At 35.4% G+C, this 21,209-nt stretch overlaps 1 long non-coding RNA gene and 1 pseudogene across 1 annotated transcript; both read right to left on the bottom strand.

Moving 5' to 3' along the window:
• Window positions 1-7,854: 7,854 nt before the first annotated feature.
• LOC122073268 lies at window positions 7,855-14,681 on the bottom strand (annotated as a pseudogene).
• Window positions 14,682-14,994: 313 nt separating this feature from the next.
• On the bottom strand, window positions 14,995-19,529 carry LOC122074449. Its single transcript, XR_006138971.1, has 2 exons — window positions 19,332-19,529; window positions 14,995-15,319 (listed from the first exon to the last, which is right to left on the bottom strand). It is a non-coding gene; the product is annotated as an uncharacterized LOC122074449 (long non-coding RNA).
• Between the last annotated feature and the right edge of the window lie 1,680 nt (window positions 19,530-21,209).

Below are 21,209 nucleotides of genomic sequence, written 5' to 3'. Positions count from 1 at the left end.
TTTTATATTGATTTATTTTATGTGTCAAATCAAATCACTAGATGATAATTGTATCCAAGTATTTTGATAGTTTTAAATGTTTTATGTTAAATAAATTTCTACGTACATAAAAACACGACATCAGATATATTTTAAAACCATTAATATTGGTGTCTGATTCAACTGATTGATCATTGATGTCTAATATTTGAAAAACTTAAAAAGATTAATCAATATTTTTAAAAAAATATTATAAAGAAATAATTTAGGAGTTTATTCACTTTAATCAAAATCAAATAGAAATTGATGAAAGTGATAAAAAGAGAAATCTTGTTATCACCAAAGAGTAAATTATAAATTCATCCAATTAAATATACTAATAGATGTTTTATTATATGTCTCTATTATGTTTTTCTAATAGTTTCATATTGATTTATTTTATGTGTCAAATTTGATCACTAGCTGATTCTTATATCTCAATATTTTGATAGTTTTAAACGTATTATGATAAATAAATTTCTGCAATCATAAAACACTTACATTAGATATATTTTAAAACCATTAACACTGGTGCCTGATTCAGTTGACCCTAATTATGAGTGTCTAATATTTGAAAAACTAAAGAATATTAATCAGTATTTAGAACAAAACATATTTAACTATGTGATTAATGATAATTCTAATTCAGATTAGTTATCAACGCTTTGACTTAAAAAAACTTATAATCATGGATGTCTAATATTTGAAAAATTGAATAATATTGACCAGTATTTACAACAAAATAGATTTGTCTTTACGATCATAATAATGATAATTTTAATTCTGCTCGATTACCAACAACCCGATTTCAGTGACTTATAATTTTTTTTAATCTATTGTTATTAAATTATTTTAACTTATAATAAATTTAAAAAAAAAAAATCTTATCTTATAGAGAAATAATTTAGGGCTTCAATCACTTTAATTAAATATAAGCAAAAATTGACGAAAGTGATAACTAGAGAAGTCATATTATCATTAAAGAGGAAATTATTAATTTATCAAATTAAGGTTATAGTGTCAAATTGTCTTTATTATATTTTCTTAATAATTTTATATTGATTTATTCATCTGTCAAATTAGATCACTAGATCATGATTGTATCCCAGCATTTTTATAGGTTTAAACACATTATGTTAAATAAATTTCTACAAGTATAAAAACATTTGACATCAGATTATAAAGACCAAGGGTCTCGAAATAATGTGACATACGTGGTCATACGTGTCGAAATATGTCAGATCGTGATAAGCCTTCTGAAAAAGTGCACGTTGAAAATCGAAAGGAGGAGTCGTCACCTAGGATGATAGGCCTAGGAACTAAAATGATATCTTTCCTACGAGAGATGATACTAAGACTCCTTGTTGGATAAGAGATATTCTTCATCCAAGATTCTGGACAAGTGTCAAATTACGAGGTGGGAAGGTGTTAGGCACCTGACTCGCCCAATCCGAAGGTCAGTCTCCATCTATCTAGACTTGTGTAAGCCCTACTTGCCAAATTAAAGCCAAGTCATAGGTTCAATTCTAGTCTAGGTTGGGTTTAGATGTTTTGTCCTAACCCAATTCCTAAGTTTGGACACAAATAGTGTCAAAGTGGGTTCAAGTGTGTGTTTGTGTACATAAAATATATATATATATATATATATATGACATAATAAAAAGAAAGCAAATAGGAAAGATACATAAAGTAGGAGGTTCATAAGTAAAAGAGTACATAAAAAAAAGAATATGAAGAGACATAGTAATACATTCTAAATGAATTATAAAAGAAAGATGCATAACATTCACAAGCCACCGGATAAAAATTAGGCTAGATGACGGGCTAGCCCTGCTGTCCTCTCAGAAATGTGATTGATCTAACAATCCTATGCTACGGGCCGGAATTGTGGGCCACCCACGCCCATCCTATGCTATTGTACCCTAGGCTACACACTAGGATTTAAGATGTCCCTTCACTTGCATGAGAATTAAACCAAAATGAATAATAAAAAGTGACTCAAATAAAAGTTTTGATTTGTGAACAAATTGAAATGGAGGGCCCTAGGAAAAAGAATATAGTCATGAATGGACTAGACCCCAAAGGGAGAAAATGTTTTTGACATGTTTGAAATAAATTTAGACAAATATCGTGGACTCATATTATTTGGACCTAAAGGGGCTGACCATGCTAAAGAAAATAAGAAAATGCCATAAGATCTAAAAAAAAAAATGATTTGAAAGATGATTTTAATTGAAAATATGTGAAAATCAATGAAAAATGATTGTTGGGCCAATTTGGCCAAAAATGGATTTAAGGGAGGTTAATCCCTTAGCCCAAGGACTCCTATTTAAAAATAAAATCATTTTTTCTTTTGGAAAGAAATCTAGTGCCGCATTGATGTAGCCACATATGCACAAGCATTTGAGCAATAGATAACCATGGCCCATAGCTTAGTGGCATGAAAAAAAAATGAATTTTGATAAAAAAAAAAAAAAAGGAGTATTTTAAGGTAAACCAAACGAAGTAACTTAGGCCAAGAAACAGCCAATCAATGGGACCGGTACAAGGGCCAAAGCCTATTCCATCTCAAATGGTGTACCCAAATGGATGCACCCTAGAGTAAGAGATTGGCAACCGATGGGCTTGATGCGATCACCCATTTTCACTGGAAATGAAATGAACCTGAAAGAACCTCAAATAATAAACCATGTATCAATTTCCAGATGGATGGGGATTTAAAGTCGAGGCATCAGTCTGACTGGGACCATAGAATCAGAAACCTGGTTAAGGTAACCTAGGCTCAAATTGAGGAGAATCGATATAATGAGACTTAGGCTCTGTACTGCAACGTTCTAAAAAATGGGTTCTGATGTTTTTTTATTTTTTTGAAACAGAAATGAGGTAAAACCTGTATGGGAAGCCCGGTTCAATTTCTTGTTTTTTTGAAATGAACCGGGCACTTATGAGACTTTTGAATTCTTTTTTTGGAGCATGAAATACTTGCTTTTCACTTTCAGAATTGATTCTGAGCAAAAGGTGCCGAAACATATGTAGCACTTAAGTTATGAAGGGTAAATAGGAAAATTACCCTCAAAACATAACAAAAGGTATGTTTCAAGGGTATTGTAAACCCTAACCCCACTTTGCACTTGGAGAACATCTAGAGAAGAGAAGAGGAGAGAAGAAGAGGCGAGAAGCAGAGTTGAAACGAAGAGCATCTGCTTTCTCTCTCTCTCTCTCTCTCTCTCTCTCTCTCTCTCTCTCTCTCTCTACTGATTTTTCTTATTTTACAGGTTTTCTATTGTTCCAGCGATTTCGAGCCTTCAAGGTTCCTCTGTAAACAAAACTGTATTGCTATATCTCTCTTTCTCTTTCTCTTTCTCGTTCTTTTTCTCTTTCTCTTTCTCTCACTCTCGTTCCCTTTCTTTCTTGATCTCTTCTCCCTCTTCCTCTGTGCCTTCATCTCTGAAAAACCTAAACTTTTTCACTCTCTGTGGGCCTTCTTCTCCTTCAACAGCACTGTTCTTAACATCCTTCAAAGCACTGTTCTCCCTCACATGTTTCTTTGATGTATTTGCAGGGGAAGCGGGTATTGAGAAACAACCTTTTCAACTTCCTGATTTCATTGCTGCACTGAGATTGAAAAACTAAGACAGGTGAGCAGATATGAGTGAAAATTGCCGATTTTCATTGGAATAATTTGCATCTAGATATTTTTCCCATTACCACTGTTCATAGATCTTTGCTGGGTTGTATATATTGAAAGGTCACTGTGTTATTTTGTCTCTGTGCTCGGCAATTAAATCACAATGGATAAGAGAAAAAAGGAATTGTAGAGAGAGAGAGAGTGCAGAAATTCCAAAGAGAGAGAGAGAGAGAGAGAGAGATGTGGAAAAAAGTTGGAATTGAAATTTCCCTATTTGTTCACACTGCAGAATCTTTTATTTGGAAATTTGTTTGGAGGGCTTCACCAACAACCGATAAATTGAGGGAATATACATTAACCCTCTTTGTCCGATGTTCTCTACATTTTGGAACTTTGAAACATCTCATGTTGTATTGTAATTGCCTGTCACCTGTGGCAATGTTCTGTTATAGGAGTTCAGCCTGGTTTCTTCACTAATAATTATGTCAAGAAGGTTGTTCATCATCTTTATACTCTACTGCTCTGGACATCATTGAACAATAGAATTTTTTTTGAAGAGCAGCTGCAGTTATAATGCATCAGATTTTTATAGCACAAAATCATATTTCATATGGCAAGGAAACACAGCCAAATATTTCATATTTGAAGTGAACACCTTGTTGTTGATATGGAGATATTCTTATTTGTCTCATTCAACTTAAGCTATTTGGGTAATAATGGTTTTCATAACTTAGAATTTATTAAAAAACCATGGACTATCTTTCGATTTTATTTAAAAATCACAACTTTGACACCCATGGTGAAGATGACATTTTATGTAAATATTGGTTTCTAACAGAAACGATTCTGTTAAGTACGAACCATACATATTTCTGTTTCTTTCATGTTACAAAATCAATTTTTTTTTGCGATTACCATACAACATTTAAGATGCAGAATCACTCCAAAAAAATAGAAATGCAAAAAAGTGTGCTAGACCCAAAATCATGTTAAAAAAACAGAATCGTTACAGTACATTAATGACCAAGTGTAATGGGCAATCAAATTCCTACATCAATGTTCGTATGAGGCTACAGTCTAGGCTGTTAAAGATTAAGATCTAAAAATGTGATCCCGTTAAAAAACATCTGGAGCCTAGAATCAGATTCCTTCCAAGACCTTATCAAAAATAAATCTCAACCCAAATGAAAACTGCAGCCCTCATGTCAAACGGGTCATGTTACCAACTCTCTTTTTTTATTATTATTATTATTATTATTATAAAAAAACCCCGGCCCGGCGTAAAACTAGTTCAAAACAGAACCCAAAGCTTTGCATAGGGCTATAGCAATGTCTTAGGCAACCAAGACTTAGCATGCTAAAAATCATGAACATTAGATTACCATAACAGAGATCATTACATATTTCACAAGAAAAAGGAGATAGATCTGATATTCAAATCCCAGAGCAGTTGGGAAGGTTTAATATGCTTAACAATGCATCGCCATCGGAGTTAAAATTGAGTGGAGAGTGTCCATGCTCTGGTCTTTGCTTAAAATCCAAAAATGGGGCAACTAGCCGCCACACATTTTATCAGAAATGAATAGGCATATATGAATCTCAACTTAAAAAAAATTCTCAACTAAAGATTTTCAATAATACACACATGACAACGAAATCACAGACATCAATATATGTGAACAGACATTGTCGAATAGTCTATCATGAATCAAGAAATCGTATCATACAATTGTCTAAGAGATGCAAATGAATGAACCTTCTCTTACAAAGAAAATTATCAAGAATAAGGTGCAATTTAAGCTACCGCCAGAAACACATCAAGAATTTCTCAATGAATATTTTATGCAAGTAATCATGAACAATTGGAAAAAAGGGATCAATCATGCCGTCACTGATTCGGAACACTATCCTTAGATTTTGATAGTTTTAAACGTTTTATGATAAATAAATTTCTATGAGCATAAAAGCACTTGACATTAGATATATTTTAAAATCTTTAACATTGGTGCCTGATTTAGTTGACCATAATTATGGATGTCTAGTATTTGAGAAACTGAAGAATATTGACCAGTATTTACAACAAAATAGATTTGTCTTTGTGATTATGATAATGATAATTCTAATTCTAATTCTGCTCGATTACCAACAACCCGATTTCAGAGACTTATAATTTTTATTTTAATCTATTGTTACTAAATTATTTTAACTTATAATAAATTTAAAAATATATTTTTTCTTATCTTATAGAGAAATAATTTAGGGTTTCAATCACTTTAATCAAATACAGTTAAACAGAAATTGATGAAAATGATAAATAGAGAAGTCATGTTATGACTAAAGATGAAATTACAAATTTATCTAATAACTATACCAATGAGTGTTATAGTGCCAATTTATGTTTTATTATGTGTCATTATTTTTTTGTAATAATTTTATATTGATTTATTTCATGTGTCAAATCAGATCACTAGATGATGATTGTATCCAAGTATTTTGATATTTTTAAATGCTTTATGATAAATAAATTTCTACGAGCATAAGAATACTTGACGGTAGATATATTTTAAAACCATTAACACTGGTGTCTGATTCAGTTGACCCTAATTATGGATGTTTAGTATTTGAAAAGCTGAAGAATATTGACAAGAATTTAGAACAAAATAGATTTAACTCTGTGATTATTGATAATTCTAGTATAGATTAGTTATCAACATTTCGAGTTAAAAAACTTATAATCATGGATGTCTAATATTTAAAAAATTGAAGAATATAGACCAGTATTTACAACAAAATAGATTTTAGAATCTTATAAGTTTTTTTTTATTGTTATTAAATTATTTTAATTTATAATAAATTTAAAAAAAATCTTATCTTATAAAGAAATAATTTAGGGCTTCAATCACTTTAATCAAAATGCAAGCAGAAATTGATGAAAGTGATAATTAGAGAAATCACGTTATCACTGAAGAGGATAATTGTAAATTTATACAATTAAATATACCAATAGATGTTTTATTGAGAATTAATGTTTTATTATATGTCTTTATTATGTTTTTCTAATAGTTTCATATTAATTTATTTTATGTATCGAACTAGACCAAAAGCTAATGCTTGTATCCTGGTATTTTGATAGTTTTAAATCATTTGTGTTAAATAAATTTTTAGGAGCATAAATCACTTGACATCAGATATGTTTCGTACCTGATTTAGTTGACCCTATCCATGAATGTCTAGTATTTGAAAAATTGAAGAATATTGACTAGTATTTAGAACAAAACAGATTTAACTTTGAATGATGATTCTGTTTCAGATTGGTTATCATTCGACTTAAAAAACTTTTAACTATTGATGTTTAATATTAAAAAAATTGAATAATATTGACCAATATTTAGAACAAAATAAATTTGACTTTGTGATTAAAGATAATTCTGATTCTGCTCGGTTATCATCACCCCGACTTTTTAAAGCCCAGTCCACACTTTAGCCCCTTAGTTGGTCCCAGGTCTACCCTGAGTTAAGGCTAGGCCAGATTGATCATGACCCTAACTATGGGGTGGGTGAAGGAAGATGCATGGATTGAGCCAAGCTGATTGGGGAGATGGTCATTAATTTTACATAAAAAAATAAAACCCTAATAAAATATATTAGAGGAAATTACACTCCCCTCCCTTGAACTATGGCTTAATATCAAGTTCTCTCATGTACTTTCATATATATTAAAACCCTACCCTGTAATTTGAAGATGTTTTCAATCATACCCCTTCCGTTTGATAGCCCTGTTAAGTGATGACATCATTATTCAAACATGTAATTTTCTGCTGAAACTACCATTCCCATATGAATTAAGCCTTAAGTCCTAAAAAAGCTAAACGGAAGATCTCTTCATCGCGATTGGCCTTTTCCCTTCTTCATCACTGCGCTTCCCTCTCTCCACAGCTCACGGTGTCGAAAAATCTTCGATCAATCCCACAGACGTATCAGAGCCAGAGAAGGCTTCGGGAGGAGCATCGATGTATTCCAATACTGACCGACGGTTCCTGAGTTTGGTGGACCAATTCCGGCTTCGTTCATTCATCTGTATAATGAACAATGTGCAAAGATTATAATAAAAGGCCATGAAATAGTGTAAAATCAATTTTTTTTTTAAATCTTTGACAGGGGATGTGGATCACCACCCTTGATTTACGTAAAGCAAATCAATGTTTCATTTAAGTGAACCCAAAAGTTCGACCTTCCGTGCAGGTTTAAACTATCTTTAGTAATCTCAAAACCTTCTCAACCATGGAGGCTCCAGAATCAGGCCGTTGGAGCAATTTCCCCAACACTTGGACTACCCCAAGTCTCACGATCTGTAATCTGATCCGCCGCTACATAGATACCGAAATCAAGCAAGATAATCCAGCTTCAATTTCCGTGGCCGTCAAATCATCTGTAACGGGGCTCAACAAACTCATCAGTTAGAGTAAGACGCCTTCCTTCTTGGTGGTCAGAAGTTTAGATTCTGGGTCCACGGCTATGGCTTCCAAAACCCGAGCTGACGCGATTTTGAAATCCAAGCTTCCCTTCTAAAGGACAAGAAGAATGGAAGACATGAAATCACAGTCGCCCTTCAGGATAAATCTCATGAGCTGCTCCTTATCTTTGTAATCCGTGAGAATTAGGTCCAAAACCCAAATGGCTTGTTCGAAGGTCTTCGTATCGACATCATTACCCAGAACGCCAACAATGGTTGAAACTATACCATCTGTCTCGGTGAGGAACTTGTGGTTATCATCGGATTCTCTTGCAAAATCGATGATCTTGGACAAAAAGAACCGAAACAATCCCTGGAGGTTACGTGGTCGTGATCGACTTGATGGTGGCTTGGCTGAAGATGGGTTTTGCTTACAAATGGAAATTCAGAGTGAGGAGTTGCGAAGTTGGCCCTAATAAGAACGCTACAATAGGAGCCATTGCCATACTCTTGCAGGTGAACTTTTTATAAATTTAAGGTTTCCGATACCTTAGTGTGCCACTTTGTTTGGAACGAGAAACAAAGGGTAGAAGAGGATTGGATTGCATCTGATTTAGGTGCTGAGACTGGTTTCGAAGGAAGAGGTTTGTGGTGGCATCGGTGGTGGCGGCGATGGCAATAGGGGCAGCGGAGGTGGAATAGAAGAGGGTGTAAAGAGAAAGGGACAGGTAGAGCTGTGCGAGATGGTCACGCAGCCCTGGTAGAAGAGGCTGCTGATGGATTGACTAATGATGCCTTTGTTTGTGCCGTTTTGTGGTGGCGCCACCAGATATAGTGGTGGTGGAGGTGGTTAGGGGTGTCAACAGGTCGGGCCGAGCTAGTCTCGGTCGGGCTTAATCGGGCTTGAAGACTTTCAAGGGCTGAACCATGTCGACCCATTTAACTAATCGGGCTTAATTAGTAAGTGCATGGTACGTTTTATATTTGGTCAATCGGCTTCGGGTTAATCGGGCTTTAGTCGGGCCTTAACTGGGCTGCGGACATGTTTAATGTTATAAGGGCTTTAATCGATTTTTAAACGGACCTCTTTAAAATGTGTTTTTATATTCCAGCCCACTTGATTTTGATCATGCAAACAAAAAAATATGACAAGAAATCAAGAGTATGCAGGCCAACCATTTCATTTTTTCCTCAAGTTAAAAAAAGAGAAACAAATACAAAAATAAATCCCAACACATGCACCATTAATTAATCCAACGCATGCAAAAGCAGGAGAAGAGGACATATCTATCATAAATTATTTAATATAAATATTCAGTATGAATATAATAATGTTGAAATATTAATATATTATTATTTTACAAAAACGATAAAACCAAAGAACACTCATTAAAAGGTCGGGCCAAGACGGTACACAATAGCCCATCTCGGGTGGGCACTCGACGGGCCAAGTAGCAGAATCAAGACCGACTATTTGTAAACGGGCCTGATCAGGCCGATCTATAAACGATTGGTGCCGATCAATTTAGTCAGGTGAATCTTGGTTTTGACACCCCTAGTGTTGGTGGTGACATTGGCCATGGAAAACTTTTGATTCATCTATGTCAAGGTTAACAAAGGAAGAAGACTGGTCGCTGATATCCATGGTTTCAGAGAAATGGGATGGTGATGAAGAAAAGAGAAGAAAATATAGGTAAAGGCTAGAAGGGTAAAATGCTCCTTTTACAATCCAATTTAACACCATCACTCACCTATGGGACGATTGAAAGCATCTTCAAATAATAGGGGAGGGAGTTGGTATATATGAAAGTTTGTGAGGAAACTTGATATTAAACCATAGTTCAGGGGAGGGGAGTGTAATTTCCTCAATATATTATTATCATTATTATTTTAATAAAAATTAGAAAAAGAACTTTGAGATTAAATAAGAAAAGTCTCAACTGATTCTTCGTTGTGGATACAAAACCACAATTAGAATCAAATCTGATGTGGACTCCACTAACTACACTTTACTTGTCCAGGAGAATAACTTAAATTGACCCAATTGAACCATAACTTAAATTGGACCATTGGTTTAAGTAACAAGACAATAAAAAGAAATAAAACCATTACCTGGGGTTTTTTTTTTTAGTTCGGCCCCAAGGAGAGTTGAACTCGTGACCTCTTAATTTTTATTAGGTGTTGGTCTTTGTCAATTGATTCTTAAGTATCCCACTTATTATGTGAATAAACTTTTAATACTACATCAGCTCTTCTTGGCTTGAAAACATTCTTCTGCAACAAATGAACAAAGAAAATATAATGCTCATATAAGTCGAGATCGATCTGTTTTGACATCATCAGCATGAATCTAAGTACTTTTGTATTGTGGATGGCCTTTGCATGTGTTGAGGATGCATGATAACCAATAACACGACAAGTAGTCATGTAGGTATCATACAATACTTCTTCAATAACATCAACAGTGGGTGACTTGAGCAGCCTTAGCATTTGTTCCGTATCACCATCGTTTGAGCAATGTCCCACATAAAGATGATGATTAGCTACATTAAAAATATTGCTTATAATCATTTCATCTAGGGACTCGAGCACACAAGCATTAGGTCGTACTCGTTTTAGCACCTTATAGGGACCCACTTTCCTTAGGTGGAGCTTAGTGTTGACAATAGTTTGGAACCTCTCAGGGTTGATGGGAACTATCACCACGTCTCGTTGTTTAAAGTTCACATAACGTCAATGATGATCAGATGTGGTTTTACACACATTTTTCAAAGTGAGGTGTCATTAAAATGCTTGCATATGCACCTTTGTAATGTGGCATAAGAATCCGACAACCTCAAGGCTAACTTGAGCTTGGGGAGAAAGTGGAGCAAGATCAATAGGTCACTTCGTTTGAACTCCAAGTAACATGTCAAAAGGAGTATAATCTATCGTCTCATTCACTGAACTATTACAAGAAAATCCATCAATGTCGAGGATGGACAGCCACATCTTCCTATAATCTTGAACTAAGCATCTTAACAAATTTTCAAAGCTTCTATTCCTTTCCTCTATCTGTCAAATTAGCCCGTGGATGGAATGTAGTTGCAAATTTTAGCTGTGTTAGTTTTTTTTCCACAATGTCTTGTAGAAGTAAGTCATGAAATTGACATCATAATCAGAGACAATGCTATTAGGCAGCCCATGTAGACGCACTACTTTGAAGAACAACTTTGCAATCTGATATGCATCGAAAGCCATGCGACATGATCTAATGGACCATCTTAGACTAACGATCTACTACTACCATGATTGAATCTTATCTCTTTCTAGTAGGGGAAATCCAAGCACGAAATCGATGGTAATATCTAGCCACGGTACTTGAGGGACAAGTAATGGAGAGTATAAACATATATTTTGCGTCCTTCCTTTAGCAAGCTAACACACTGGTCAAATTCAAGGGTCAAAATACAACCATGCAAACTACAAACTGCTTTTTAAGTTCAGATAGAAATTTGGACTCAATCAGAGAACAAATTTTCTACTCATTTAACAACAATAAAACAGTGCAATTGGCGTAAGGTTCACTGTTGGAAAGCCAAATTGAGCAATGCTGCAAGGGTGGCAAAAGAACTACCATCATTCAAACTTGTGGCCGGAATAAAACGCACAAGTTCTATAAATAAAGTTAACCAAGCTCACTGATTGTAAGATATCCGACTAAGAAACATAAAAATGAAAATCCTTTCAAATCCAGAAACTTTCCCTACAAAATGACAAACTTAATCTATGGTTTTAAATATGTAATAGTTTCACAATAGTTTCCCCACCAACTCTCTTAATTAGATCCATATCCTAGTTCTGGCAAAGCAATCTTCCTATTGTATACATCCACAGTTGAAGAACTTCATTTTCATACTTGGTCACAAAAAACTTCTCCTTTAAGGACTTTTTATAATTGATCCCACAACTGCATAGACCAGGTCATACCGGAGTTGAATTAAAACCATTTAACTTTCATCGAAAGTAATGATGACCACTAAACACCTCGTGTGAGCAGTGACCCCAAGGAGGTAAGAGGCAAAATCATACTCTTCCTAAGAAAAAGGTCCCTTATCAATTCGACAACCCCGTTGGGGTTTGAAGGACTCATCACCCTTTATCAACACAGTTGCTATACTGTGATCTCTCTCCCCTAGACCTTTTAATTGCAGAACTCAAAGAACTGAACACCTAGGGATAACTCTCTTCTCCAAGCTAAACCTGATAATTTGTGGGCTCTTGATTATATCTGCCAACTCCCAACCCATTTTGTTCAGCAATAAGCTATCTGTTCCCTTATCTTCTTCTCAGAAAGCATCATAAACCAAGGGTAACTCCTAAATGCCATGATAATCTCACACCGTAGATGTACCAGTGAAGAGAGAGACAGACACAAAAAATAACAGAGTTAATACAGGTGAGGGAAAATAGGAGATAAAAACAAGAGAGAGAGAGAGAGAGAGAGAGAGAGAGAGAGAGAGAATGACACAAAACCTTCACTGGTACCTCTGCCACACTAGGAGTGCTGCACATAGTGGGTGCATTTTAATCTGGTCCATTCTTTTTTGAAACACTTGGATTCTCATTCCTTTCTTTCTTCTTCGTTTTTGTGTTAAAAGGGAACATGAACTTTATGGAATATACCCAATCATGAAGGAGAGCGGATCAGGTCCTTGTACGAGAACTATTCTTGTACAAAATTGATCTAGATGGATTTCATCTATGTGAATTAGACCATACAAGAATGGTACAGAACCTGATCCACACTCGTGATGAAGAATGACCAGTCTCAGAAGTAAATGTCCTCTAATTAATACTCTCCACTTCCTGGTCTCTACAGATTCTTCTTGGGAAGAGGCATATATAGGACTTTCGAAACTGAAGGTACCTGTTCAGTATTCCCAGATAAATGAATTAGACGCTTTCTTATATAACAGCCACGATCATCTCAGTTGAGAAGAGCATAAAATATCAAGGTTGAGAGAGAGAGAAAGGTAAGGTGAGCTCATTTCTGTACTACTTCAACTCCAATTTTAAGCTTAGTTCCTTTTCAATTAATATATAAGTTTCTCTTCTTGTAGGGCATGGAGAATATGATTAAAGTTGGACCTCGTGGGGCACTTTATGGCCTTAATCTGGGATGAAAAGGGTAAAACAGAGATCTCACGTATCATTTTACAATATGGGAAAGATGGAGATCTCTGAGTCTGTGAGTGAATGTCAAACTTAAAACCCAGATATCTTAGAATTTTGTCTGTGGGAGAGGGTTGTGCATGCCGGCAGTTTTTAGTAAACTAACGGTATACTCTAATCTTGAAGCTGGACACAGGAAGGCAAGAGAGTTTTTTCCAAAAAGGTATGAGAGAGGGGAGAGCTGATCAGGCTCTCCTATGGGGAACCATTCTTGTATGGAACTGATCCACACACATGAAATCCACTCAAAGAAAAACCCTATGGTGTATTATGTGTGTGCGTGTATGTGTGTGTGTGAATCAGTTTGTACAAAAACCTGATCCACACTCAAGAGAGGTTGAAAAAGGGGCACGGCAAGGCTTTTCCATTTGTTTAAACTTTTGACTTGTCATAAGACGAAAGGATAGGGATTTCCCTATTGAAAGTCAAGAGTTTTACACAAAGAGAACGTGCCCCAGGTTCTTCCAGCCGTTGGATGTGCGTAAAAAGTTTATTGTCGACCATCTTAGGTACCATTGTCATAGGCTGAGGATGGAAACTTTATGCTTTGTGGAAAGAACTTAAGCGGATCATAATATAAGAAAAATTTACTTCCGCTTCACGGAAATAGTTTCTCAACTCGAACACACGACCACTAGGTCCAGTGGAGCAACCTTACAGCTCCACCCTCTATCAATCCCCTTATATTTATAGATTATTGCTAATCTTTCAGTTGTCATTTGATCATATTTCGTTTTTAGCAGGTGACCTTTGATTATCCTTTTGAGCACCTTATGTTTATTACTGAATAAACGTTGTACTGTTGTAGTATTCTCTAATCTGGCTATCAGAACTGTTCATCTAAAGGGTAAAATATAGGTATGCAACCGGTGTGCAGTTTCCCTCACATTCATTTTTTTTGTAAGGATAAATGAATGCTCCAATCCTATGAAATCTCAAAAAAAAAAACCACCTTGTTGATGCCCATATGTGATCATTCCTAACTGGAACCAAGGCTGGTGTAACGACCATATGACTAGGGAGTGTTCTTTTCCCCTTTTTCACCTATTGTGAGCTTGACATGAATATACATTTTTTTCATTTTTATTTTTTTTAATAAATCAAAATTCATTCAGGTAATCTGTATGATAAACACAAGGTTTGAACACATAACACCCTAAACCAAGGAATAGAAATTGACCGGATTGTCTCACATAACATCGACAAGGTCATTTAGGGCAAGGGATGGGTAGAACAAACCATTACCTTTGGTAAAGAGCTGTGGATACAGCTTACATCTGAAGGACCATTAAAAATATGAAAACCATCACGCTTGGCAAACAAAGCCAAAAAAGCCTCAAGCATGCCCATACCAATGACAAAAGTCATGTGGCAAACAACAAATCCATCCTACCCATGTGACACTTGCACATAAAGGGATTGAGAGCAACCAAGTTTCTTTAAAACCATGACCATCACCTGATTGCTCTTCCCACCATGCTAGTGTAGAGTGGGGAACCCCCTCTCCTTTTTAAGGGGCTGCTTAAGAGACTATCATCTATTATCCTCACTGTATAGTAAGCTCTGTTCTCTATTGCTGTACATACCTCTGTATAAAGACCAGAGGAATTCTGCAAGGGCTCTGAAGGGTTAAGGAACAGTATTGATCTGAACAGCCATAGTTTGCAGTTGCAGACATTGGTTATGCAGGGCAGCAAAGAGGATTGGCATTGAGTCATTTCCATTACCATATGATATTTTACTAATCTTATGAACAATATGACAAGGGGGGGAGCAGACTACCATCAACCCTATAGATTCATATTGATCAATCAATCTCTGCCTCCTACCAGTTCGCTAAGTGGACTCAAATCTTTCTCCCGCTACAACACCACCACGAAAAAGTACACAATGGTTGCCCACTGATCTGATCATAGGTGAAATACAATCCCTTCACTTTGTGCCAAGCTTGGAAGCCATAAGTCAGGCTCCCTTCACCTCTCGGATGCGAGAAAGCGAGCAGCAAGCTGAAAAACAGAAGTAGCCAGATGCAACAAGAATCATTCTACACAAACAAAATTATTCATCATCCAATTAGGTTCCTCCCCTACCCTCTTTTCCATTATCTAGGGAGAAAATTTTCTGCATTTCAAAGAATGGCAACTGTAAACAACTACTAAAATTTTCACTGGCATTTAAAATTCATATCAAACATACAGAAAGGAACTTTTCCACTTTTCTTTGATAAAAATCTCTGAGAACCACCATCAAGTAGAGCAGTCAACTGATGGTATTACCATCCTGAACATGGTCCACTGAAATCTAGAATAAAATCTCCCTTAAAAAAGTTGACTAAAATATAGGTTTCAGACAGTAGATAAGTTAAATTCTAAATTTTCAGTAAAAAGAAATGGCTATGAATGGATATAATTATACTCCTAGGTCTTACCATATTTTCAGGATACAATGTTTTTCGATTACAAGTCCATAACAATATATGTATAACCAAAACTGCTTCAATTTTCACAAGTTTAGAACCATATACACAAAAGGAGGCTTTCTTTATCCTATGTCTACACATAAATTCAAAGAAAGTCGCATCCTAAAACCAATATACAAATTTAAATGCCCCAAGAATACAATTGGACATATATTTTACTTTCTATTCACCTTCTAAAGTTAAGTGTATAGTGAAGTTAACACTGTAGATCTGAGACTAGCCCCTGCTCAAGCAACAACACGCACCAGAACAACAATCAATGGATTCGAGGTCCATTGAGACTACGGTGTTAAGAAGGAAAGATAATAAAGAAATATTTAGATCTTCTTGTCGGATTTCAAAAGTCTGCACATTATACAATAGGTTCTTTCCACCCACATCCTCTGTAGTCAGTTCCATATCCTAGTCTTGGCAGACTAATAGTCCCTTTGTATAACTCCAAAAGTTTAGGAACTTCTTTCTTATTTTTAGTTGCAAACTTCATCAATTTTCGGCACTATAAACACAACAGCTTTAGCACTGCGTGCTTAGAACCAACTACACCAATAAGAGGTTTTTCTTTCTCCTCTTTTTTCCACAGTTACACAAATCAGCGTATAAGTTTTTCAAATCATTGACATTAAGCAGACTTCTTAATTAAAAGATAACCTGCAAATACACATACATGCATAGAAAATGACATCCTAAAACCAATTTTACAAATTTAATTCCAAAAAGTTCAATTTTACATGTACTTGCTACTCGCCTGCGATAGTTTTGAGTAATTGAAGCTAAACCGTAAATCTGGGACTAACCCCTACTCAAGTAACCACACACACCAGAATGGCCAAGCAACAGATAAGTGCCTCCCTGCTGAGCTCAAAACAGTTTACCCAAGGCATTTAAGCTGGACAGTCAAGTTCCTAGAGATCTAAGCTGAATCAATGACCTTAATAGTCTCACACAATAGCTTGTATGCAATCTCCATATACACCTTGAGGCTTGATACTAATCAAGTTTAAGACATCCTACCAGAAAACAGTACCAGATCCATTCAAATATAGACAAATCAATATTTCTCTCAGAAACAACAAAGTAGTTGTATTGTCATTAATTGAAGGATTTGAGGCCCATTAAGACTATCAACAAGGAGAGAGAATAACACAAAGAAACATGTATATCTATCTGTCGAATTTCAAAAATCCCCCCCTAAAAAAAAAAAAAAAGTATCTTAGATCTACGGTAGTTGATCCATTCAAATCAAGAATAATTAAATCTCCCAAAAAAAAAAAGTAAGCTAAATCTACAACTTCAAACAGTAGATATGTTAGATAAAATACTAAAATTAATTAAAAGAAAAGGCTTTGAATGGATATAATCATCCTGCTAGGTCTTCCTCACATTTTTAAGATATAACTTTTTTCAAAAGTTCAATTCCATATCAAGCATATGTATAACTGAAACTGCATCAATTTTTGGTAGTAAAACACTAAAGCTTCAGCACCGTAAGTTTAGAACAAAATACACCACAAAGGAATTTCAGTACTAAAGACACTACAGCTTCAGCACCACAAGTTTAGAACCAAATACACCACAAGGAGGTTTTCTTTTTCCTCCTCTTTTTTTCCCGCTTACAAAAATTAGCATAAAAAGTTATCAAATCATTGACATTAACCACTCTTCTTAATAAAAGAGAACCTATCAATACACATAAAAATGCATAGTCACATCATTAGTGTCCAAAAAACAAACACTAAAACCAATTGTACAAATTTAATGCTCCAATAATCAAATTTTAAATTAAATTTACTTGCTATTACCTTCTAAAGTTTTGACTAATGAAGTTAAACTCAAAATCTGGGACTAGCCCCACTCAAAATAACCACACACACCATAATGACTAAGCAACAGATAAGTGCCTCCCTGCTGAGCTGAGCTCAAAACAGTTCACCCAAGGCTTAGAAACTGGACAGAGAAGTTTCTAGAGATCTATACAAATCAATGACCTTAATAGTTGCACACTATGTCAGAATATCCCCACCCCCCCCCCCAAAAAAAAAAAAAAAAATTCTATTGAGGCTTGTATACAATCTCCATATAGGCCTTAAGGCTTTGAGCTTACCAAGTTTAAGACATCCTACTAGAAAATAGTAAAAGGTCCATTCAAATTTAGACAAATCAATATTTCTCTCAAAAGCAAAAAAAGCAGTTCTATTGTCAACAATTGATGGATTTGAGGTCCACTGAGATTACAATGTTAAGAAGGGAAGAGAATATCACCCAAAAAAAAAACATTTAGTTCTATTTATTAAATTTCAAAAATTTGGGCATTTTACAATTATTTCCACACATCCTCATTTCCATATCCTAGTCCTAGAAGACTAATATTCCCTTTGTATAAATCCAAGAGTTGAGGAAATTCTTTCTCATATTTCGTCACAAACTTCTCCAAGAAATGCTTCTCACTTTGTACCAATGGATATCCCATTTTACGCTCTTCCTTTAACAGACCTTTCAATACCAATACTCGAAAAACTGAACACCTTGGAAGAATCCTGTTCTCCAAGCTAAGCCCAAGAAGTTGCGGGTACGTGATGATAACTGCCCGTTCCCAACCCATTTTGTTCACAAAGAAATCCATATGGCTCATTATCTTCTTCTCAGACAGTTTCATAAACCAAGGGTATTTCCTAAATGCCATGAGAATCTCATTCTCAGTAAAACCCCACTTTCGATAAGCCTCCAATTTCTGCTTCCATGTCGATTGCTTCATTGATGTACATGCATGGAGAGCAATAATAAACAAGTATTTTGAAGGTTCGATACCCATTTGTTTAATCTCCTCAACTATCTGTTTGAACCGATCATTCTTAGGTGTCACCGTACCGGGAAAGTAAATTAGTAAACTCACGAGATTAGACTCCAGTAATCCATTTTCTCTCAAGATTGCAATATTTTGAGACACCTTCTGTATATCACAACTGGCCAGACGAGCTTCACGTTTTAGAATAATAACAACATTCTCCACAGTCCCAACTAAACTTTTGAAGAAATTTAAAGCGGGGATGATTCTGTTTTCTAAGCTAGAATACAAGATCCTTGGGTTCTTGTAGATGATTTTGGCCATGTTAGGGCTCGAAATGCCAAACGAATGGAAGAAATCAAGTTTAGGCAGAAGGGTATCTGAAGGACTCGCCAAGAGCAATGTTGGACAAATTCTAATAAAACGGGAAATCTGGGCTTTGGTGAATCCATGGTTTCTGAATAGGGTAAGAACCGAGTCTGGTCTATCAGAGGACTCAAAATCAATCATCTGGGATGCAGAGATGGCATCTGTGGGTGAAAGCCCACATGAGCTGATGAGGTAAGAAACAACGAAAGGGTTCTGATTTCTTGAGGCTTTTGAGGAGATGGATCTGAGAGATGAAGGGTTTTGCAGAAAACTCAGTTGGGTTATTGAATCTCTTACATTTCTCCCGATTGGGACTCTTCTAAAGAGAAAACAAAACATTCCAAAATGTCTAAAAGCGCAATTAGTTCAGTTCTGATTAGGAACTTACGGAGGAGGAGGTTTCTTCCGAGAGCGCGGCTCCGGTTTCCATTGCTTTCATCCAATCTGCAACTTGGAAGTGAAAATCTGTAAAAGCTGCCTATGGCCTGGCGAGTGAAAATCTGTGAAAGAGATTTTAGATTTACGAGTCCGTTTGGTTATTGAAATCGGAGTGAAGGGTTCGACCATCGGCCCAACCGTAATCGGTCCTAAAAAATCTTAGCAAAACAAAATCAGCCATGTTGAATCGGCCGGAATTAGGATCAACCGATGTCATGTTCTTTACTATTTCTTAATAATTTTGGAAAACAAATGATCATGTAGTCATCCAACACATGAAATGATCAACTAAAATTGTAGATTTAGAATCCAAGCACTACATTCATAATGGATTTAGATTGAATAAAAATAAAAATAGTGGAATTAGTAATTACATAAAAAAAGACAGACCTGGTGCACGAGACTCGCATGTGCAAGGTCCAGGGGCCGAGAACTACACAGCCTTACCCTGAGAATGTCGAGAGGCTGTTTCGATTGCTTAACCACCAAGTCGCCACATTCGTATCTAACCATGGGACCAAGCGCGCCCCTTTGGAATCAATATTTACATGTCATGCAAAAACTTTCCAAAATTCGAAAAACTCACTTTAGATTTCCCAAATCTAACATGTTTTGTTGATTGGGATAACATAGCCACATAGATCATACGGGATCAAATCAGCAATGCTAAGAATCATTAGATAATTGTAGAGATATATAGCCTAAACATGATTAAGAGAGCAATATGCACTAAATTATAATGGAATATTTGTCTTTGTAAGTTCATGGTTAATTTATCTAACATACATTTGTCATCTTTATCTTTCCAATCTCAATATTTTGTGAGCCTTGAGCACCCCATTCCCAAAGATCATAACTCTAAATCATGGTTAAAGAAAATGAAATATATAACCATACCTAGAAAGTGTTTGGCTGATGTTTTGAAATGAAGGCAGGAGTTGGTATGATTTTTAAAATGCGTACTAAACATAGCCTAAATAATTGTGTGGATTGCAAGCCTTAATATGGTTGTTGGCAAAAGTTGTTTATTATTATTATTATTATTATTTTTTTTTTTTTTTTGTAAAATAAAAGAATTTGTGTAATTATTGTATGAGAAAAAAAAAAAATTTGTTTGTCCAGTAGCATGGCCTATGCTAGTGTTCGCATGAGTCTACCTCTCCCCTCTTTTTGTGAAAAAAACATTTCTATTCCTTGTTTGGGGGAGGAGGGAGATTAACACAAGGAGTGTTGGCTTAGTCCGTGCTTCCAAACAGAGAACCACTTCCCTTATTATATACTTAAGGCTAGACCTCAGAGTAACAATAAGGTTGCTCCATTGCGACATAGTGGTCATGGGTAAGGATGTTAATCGGTTTGGTTCGATTCACATTTATTTGGTTGAAACCAAAACTGCATCATTTACTAAATGGCTGCGCTTTCTGAAACCGCAACCGTTTAGTAAACGGTTTTGGTTTCATAGTTTTTAAACGGTATCGGTTTCATGATTTTTAAACTGTGTCGGTTTCATAATTTTAAATAGTTTTGATTGCAGTTTATTCGATATGGTTTCTAAACAATTAGCAATCGGTTTGTTAGTTTATTCGCATGCTTACTAAAATTTGTTTTTGTTGATAAATGCTTCAATCTTGTATCAAATTAAATGAAACATTGAACAGACAAGGATTTAACTACATAATTACATAATAGGAGAAAATTTATTGAATAGATTGTTGGACAACCTCTATGGTCCTTAATTCTTCCCTAAATAAAACCATTATGTTTTGTTAAAACAACCAAATATTTAATCGTTATATGGGTTAATCGGATCAGTTTTGATAGTTTAAAC

The sequence above is a fragment of the Macadamia integrifolia genome, chromosome 1 (genome assembly GCF_013358625.1).
Source record: "Macadamia integrifolia cultivar HAES 741 chromosome 1, SCU_Mint_v3, whole genome shotgun sequence".
Lineage (NCBI taxonomy): Eukaryota > Viridiplantae > Streptophyta > Magnoliopsida > Proteales > Proteaceae > Macadamia > Macadamia integrifolia.
This window is presented reverse-complemented; position numbering and strand designations above follow the sequence as displayed.